This window comes from Camelus dromedarius, chromosome 10 (assembly GCF_036321535.1).
Source record: "Camelus dromedarius isolate mCamDro1 chromosome 10, mCamDro1.pat, whole genome shotgun sequence".
Lineage (NCBI taxonomy): Eukaryota > Metazoa > Chordata > Mammalia > Artiodactyla > Camelidae > Camelus > Camelus dromedarius.
In genome coordinates this window covers 56,985,166-56,991,842 of record NC_087445.1, presented here as the reverse complement: position 1 = coordinate 56,991,842, position 6,677 = coordinate 56,985,166, and positions in this window count along the sequence as shown.

Below are 6,677 nucleotides of genomic sequence, written 5' to 3'. Positions count from 1 at the left end.
GACTGTTTGTGGGAAGGAAAGTGGAACTGGTCGTGACCTGTTATCTTTTATACAACCAAGGAGGGCCATCTGTGGCTACAAATATACCGTGGCTCCTTCTCTCTCCTGTCTTAGAAGAAGGATTCTCTGTTCCCTCTTTGTTTATGGTCTCTGGTTGTGTTCCCTGAGCTCTTAAACTCACTGTAAGTACACTTATAGTCCAAAGAGCTGAGTTTGAGCTTCGATGGGCTTCTTAGCCTCACAGAAGGTAAAATTAGGAAGAGCCTTCAGGGAGGAATGAACTGCCCTCAGATAGGGAGACTGAAGATCGGAGTGGGGCCAGAACCTTGAGCCTTAGCTTTTTGCAGGTAAAACAAGAGGATTGGGCCGAAGATTCCCCTTCTAGAGAGGACATTTTTCCATGTTCAAATCCAGAGGCCATGCTCACAACCCCAGTTCTACAGCTCACCTGAGATGTTTGAATTCTGGTTATGAAGAGCAGACAGAGGTGCTGTGGACCCAAGTGTCACTGTGATCTGTGAGTATTGTAGCCTAACCCTTGGAGCCATGTTGAGGCTTTCTCAAAGTAGACCTTATGCCTTGGAACAAGCTGCTCTGATGAGCAACACAAGGACACATCAAAGACTCTAGCTTTCTGCTTGGCTTTGGGCCCATGATTCTCTTTTTTACAGTCCTTTGACATTGAGATAGCAGTAGTATTTATTCCCATTTGCTAAGCAGGACAACATGCTGTGAGAAGGCAATGGTTATGAATATTTGCTTGGAAGTAAGTTCCCAAGCTAGGAGGAGAACTCAGTTTTCTGACACTTGTCAGGCATTTGATGTTGACTGCAGCAAGAGTATGAAGGAAAAGGCCCATGACTCAGAATAGAGCCTGCCTGGAGTTAAATCCTGCCTGCTGTTTCCTGACTCTGTGATTTCAGGCAGATAGCTTAACCTCTCTGAGGTTTACTTCACTACCTGTGAAATGGGATAACAGTACTGCTCAACACTGCTTGGGGTTGTTTTTAAGGATTGAGAATAGAGTATTACTGTAAAATGCTCATGAAATATGAGACTTTTTATTTTTTTAATTTTGACATACAGGAGCAATAGATATGCTTTTTCTAGTCTGAAATGGGGGTTCAATAGGGTTCGACATGGGACAAAATAACGTGAGGACTTGAACTTCAGTGAGCAGCAGCAGAGTCTGAATTAGGGATAACTTAAAAAGAAAAGAGTGGGATTATGGGGGAAAAATACACAAGACCCACTCATGTCCTAGAGCTTCTGAAAGAAGAGAAGTCAGGAATCTTGAATTCATCAGAGATTCCTGAAGGGCCAGATTGCCAAGGATCACATTAAGCTGGTGACCATGGTCTCTCCAATCTGTTGTCAGTCTGCCAAAGTATTTATCTTCTTTCTAACCCTTCACCTTCATTGGACCATGCAAATATCCCTGGAGCATCTATCATGAGCCGCCCATGTGTCACTGCTGGGGACTGTAGGAAGTCAAGGACAAGTCCTGGCTTCCACTATCTGATAGGGAAGGCCCAGGTGAAAAGACAAGTTCACTATCCCTAGAGCAAAGGGGCTCAGTTGAGGCCTGCCCCAGCAAGGAGGGAGTCATGGGGAGCTCTGTCTCCCAGGCAGGAGTCAGGGAAGACCTGACTAAAGAGGAAGTGGGGGATGCTAAGGGCATGAAGGTCATGGAGGGGCCAGTGATTGGAAAGGAGAGAGAGCCAGCTCCTGAGGAGCAGCGTGCTGCCTTGCAGAGCTGGGGAGGAGGAGATGGTGAGGATTGTTGGAGGAGGTTGTTTACCCCTTCTCCTTTCTTATGCCCAGCGTGAGTTCAGGTCATCCCACAGAGAAAACTTAAACCCCAGTGGAAAAGCTGTCTCTGCTTTAAGCTCTGGGAAGACAATTCAAACATACCAGTGTTCTATTTTAACTCTGATGTTCATGGTCTGATAGTGTCATCTTAGATACTAAAGGAAGTACCCAAAAGAAGAATAAGATCCCCGGGGAACCTGTATATTTTAAATCCATACCTTCTCTTTAGGGACTGTTGTGAGCTAATTTGATTGGCACATGTTTGAAAAAATTGTTGACAGTCAGTGCTGATGAGTTCCTATTGAAAATGACACAGTTTCTCTAGTAGCAGTGAAAATTGTAAGTTGGAAATATTAAATTGAAAATGAATTTAGTACACCTAACCTACCAAACATTATAGCTTAGCCTAGCTTACCTTAAATGTGCTCAGAACACTTAGTTGGGTAAAAATCACCTGATACAAAGCCTATTTTTTTTGTGTATATATATTTTTATTGAAGTATAGTCAGTTTACAATGTATCAATTTCTGGTGTACAGTATAATGCTTGTCATATAGGAATATATGTATATTTGTTTTCATATTCTTTTTCACTGTAAATTACTACAAGATATTGAATGTAGTTCCCTGTACTATATATGAACTTGTTTATCTAGTTTTTAATATATTGGTTAGTATCTGCAAATATTGAACTCCCACTTTATCCCTTCCCACCCCTTTCCTCCCTGGTAACCATAAGTTGTTTTCTATGTCTGTGAGTCTGTTTCTGTTCTGTAAAAAAGTTCATTTGTGTCTTTTTTTCAGATTCCACATATAAGTGATATAATATGGTATTTTTCTTTCTTTTTCTGGCTTACTTCACTTAGAATGAGAATCTCCAGGTCCATCCATGTTACTGCAAATGGCATTATTTTATTCTTTATTATGGCTGAGTAGTAGTCCGTTGTTTAAATATACCACAACTTCTTTATTCAGTCATCTGTTATTGGACATTTGGCAAAAGCCTGTTTTATAATAAAGTGTTGAATATCTCATTTAATTTATTGAATACTGAACTGAAAGTGAAAAACAGAAAGGTTGTATGGGTACAGAATGGTTGTAAGCATATCGGTTGTTCACCCTTGTGACCGCATGACCAGATGGGAGCTGCACCTTGCTGCCACTGCCCAGCATCATGAGAGGGTATCATACCACATATTGCTAGCCCAGGAAAAGATCAAAATTCAAAATTTGAAATATAGTTTCTACTGAATGCAAATGACTGTCACGCTATTGTAAAGTTAAAAAATCAAGTTGAGCCGTCATAAGTCAGGGACCATCTATATATCCCTAGGCCTGTACCTGGCCCTTATTTCCATTCACCTACACCCTGAAGGAACTAAAGGAATCTGCCCCAAGTAAGCAGCTTCTCTGTTTGATTCACATAGTCTGTGCACTGTGCTTCAGGTGTGTCATCCATGTAGCAAGGGCAAAAGTGTCATCCGCTGTACACTGCTGCAGTCCTGAGAGTGGAGACTTTGTCTTGTTGATTGCTAGATTCCTGGTGGCCTGGAATTGCATCTGGCACACACAGTAGGAGCTCAATAAATACTTCCTGACCCATTGTGATGTGCTTAAGTGACATGCCAATTCATGAGTCCACTGTCCAGAAATTTACAGTGATCATTGTGAAGATAGTGCATAAACTCACTTACACTGAAACTTTGACCAGGAAAAAAGGAAGACTTAAATATCACTTTTACTGTGTAATTACCACCATGCATAATTGTATATGAATATGAAAATAAAGCCTGAAAATGGAATGGGCAAAAAGGAAAATAATTATGTTAGTATGCTGAGATTATGGGCCATTGCTTTAAGAAGTTTCCAAAATAAAGTGAAGTCAGGTATTTTTTGACCACACATTTAAGGTTGATTTAAGAAAAACAAGGCAAGACATTTTTAGTAGAATTGAATTTAAATAACTACTTATCCACAAGTTTTACCTCTCTTGGAGTTAATAAATATTCTTTAAGCATCTGTAGTCCATACTTTGTAGTATCAGTCCCAAGGCAATCAGCCGACTCAAAAGCAAAAGGACTGCCAAGTGGAACCCAGAAGAGTGCTTTTCTTTCAATATCTGCTGTGAGAATGCACGCAAACAAACAATATAGAACTGCAAAGATAAGAGCAAGCCCTGGTTTGTTGGGAGGTTTAGATTCACTAATTGATAGGAGATAGAGTTCCCCTGATGAACTGAGAGTGCAGTGAGGAGAAGCGAAATAGGGCACAAAGTTTCTTAGGGCAGGATTGGCTTTGCCATAGAACATTCTAATTTGCCTGTTTCAATTTTGGCCTTTATACCTTCTCTCTGCAAAGGATGGATGAGTTCCTAATTGTGGGAATGGAAACTGAAGTGTAGCTTCCTGCGTTCAGTTCTCCATTCCACAAGAGACTCTGCATCCTTGGAGGAAGATGTATTCCTTTTCCACGTCTGATTTTCCAATCTCTGCCTGGCTAGTAGTTCAAGTTGTCACTGATTGCACAAAGATACCATATACAGTAGAAATTCTCAGTGTTTGGTAGGCACTAGAATCACCTGGAGAGCTTGTCAACACAAATTCCTGGGCCTTGTCCCTAGAGATTCTGATTTCGTTGGTCTCGGTAGGGCCTGAGAATGTGATTTCTAACTAGCCGCCTGGTGATGCTAATGCTGCCAGTTTGGCTAGCATCACTTTGAGTAACACTGATGTACTGCATTCCCAGATGGTCACCAGGTGGTGTTCCAGGGGGCATCTGGGTAAGGATTCACCTCTCCTGTGACCAGGTTACAGTTACTCCCTACCTGTGAGGTGAACCCTGTTTGTTTCTTGAGAGGCAGCCTAACAGTACAAAGAACAAGAACTTTAGAATTAGGTCCAGGGTCAAATCTCTCCTCTGGCCTTTTCTCTGGGGACGTGGGAACCCAACCTCTCTGGGTGTCAGTTTCCTCGTCTGCGATGGAGCTGATGTTGTCCATGTGGTTGGTGGAGGTCTTTTGGAGATTACCTAGCACAGTGCCTGGCTCATAGTAGGTACTTAATGAATAGTGGTTCTTAACATGATTTCTTTTGTGATGCTACAGATACTAAGTTGCTATTCAGTTAATTATTTAAGCATTTCTTGGGAGGTTCACAAGAGCACCTTTATGGGTAGGTGGAACTAAAAGTTAGAAAGGGAAGAGGAAAGGGGGAAAAACATATCTAATTCATTAAACTACAGCTTCTCCATTAGCCTAATTTTTGTGTTGTCTAAGGGAAAATGCTTTCTATTCTGTTCTGTCTTTTCTGTTCTATCCTGTCCATTAAAATTTGAAGTCTCTAAAATGCTATGTACTATAACAAGTGTTTCCTATCCTTAAGGAGAGGCAGCCTGTTGAGATGCCAAAATTGTGGATTTTGAATCAGGGTGATTTGTGTTTGAATTTGGACTCTGCCACCTCCCCAGTTGTTTGACTTCCAAGTTCCTTTTTGTAGAATGGAGAGAATAACACCAAAACCACTGGGAGGGAAGGAGCTTGGCTTACCTGAACGACTAAGGGCGCCTAATGGAGATGGTGATGGAGATTGGGAAGGATGTGATAGATGGAGCCTCGAGCCTTTAGGACAGGGGACCCTCAGTGGCTAGCCTAGATGGTGGCTGTATTCATTTTGAAGAGAGCTGTAGCCCCTTCCACCAGGGATCTTGGCTCCTGAGAGACAGGACCTATAGAGCAGAACTGGGTCTCTGATATTTCATTGGAATGAGAGTGAGCGGCCACATGAATCTATGTGTAGTCTATGGAATCACCCAGAGCTGAGTTTTAATCCTGACCCTACTATTTATGATCAACGTGACCTTGACCAAGGACATAATCTATTCTCTATCTGTAAGGCAGGACTGTGAGGATAATGACAGTACTCACCTAATACAGAATGGGCATAGAGCAGACACAGAGTTTAAATTTTAAAATGTTTACTTTCCTCCCATTATCTTTTCAGTTCTTACAACAGTCCATGCTTTTGAGCCCTTGCTGGATACCAGGACTTGTGCTTAATGCCTCATAGGGTGTTCTCATTAAACCTTTACAACCTACCTATGAGGTAGGTACCATTATTATCATTCCAGTTTTCAGGCAAGGTAACTGAATCGTAATACAGAAAGTAACTTGCTCCTGGCCTTAAATCCAGTAAAAAGAGGAGAGAGGCCTGAACCCCAGCAGCCTGACTGCATTCCTGGAAGGGTGTTGGTACTTTTGTCCTGCAGATGATGGAACTGGAGTTCTGGGTTCTAGAATGAACTCTGGATGCCAGCTGTTTGACTCCAAGCCCCAGGCTCCTTTTTTCAGTTTCTTAACCTGACTAAGTTCTTCTCCTCTTTATATGACTTCTCTTATCCTTCCAGGCTCAGCTGCAACCTTTCTTCTTCAGAGGCCTCTTCTGACCCCTCTACCTGAGGAAGTTCCCTACCCCCAGTCCTCTATCACTACACCATGTTTGTTTTCTTATCAGCACCTATCACTATTCATAATGACTTAGTTAACTGTTTCTTTTTCCGTTCATTGTCTCTTACCTCTACTGGACTAGAAGCACCATGAGGGCAGGGACGGTATTGCCAATTTGAACTGCCTACTCCTTGCCTTGTCAATTGTCTGGCAAATATTTGTTGTCTAAATGAATGAATGGCAGCTGTGGCATAGATGTCACTAAGTGACTGTAGTTACTCAGATTGTTTCCTTAGGCATAAATATAAAGCAATGAATCCCACCTTACAGAGATGTTGTGGACATGAAATTTAATAACAGATAGGAAGGTGCTTTGTTATAAACCATATAATGCTGTGCACATATGAGGTAAAGAGGAAATAGTT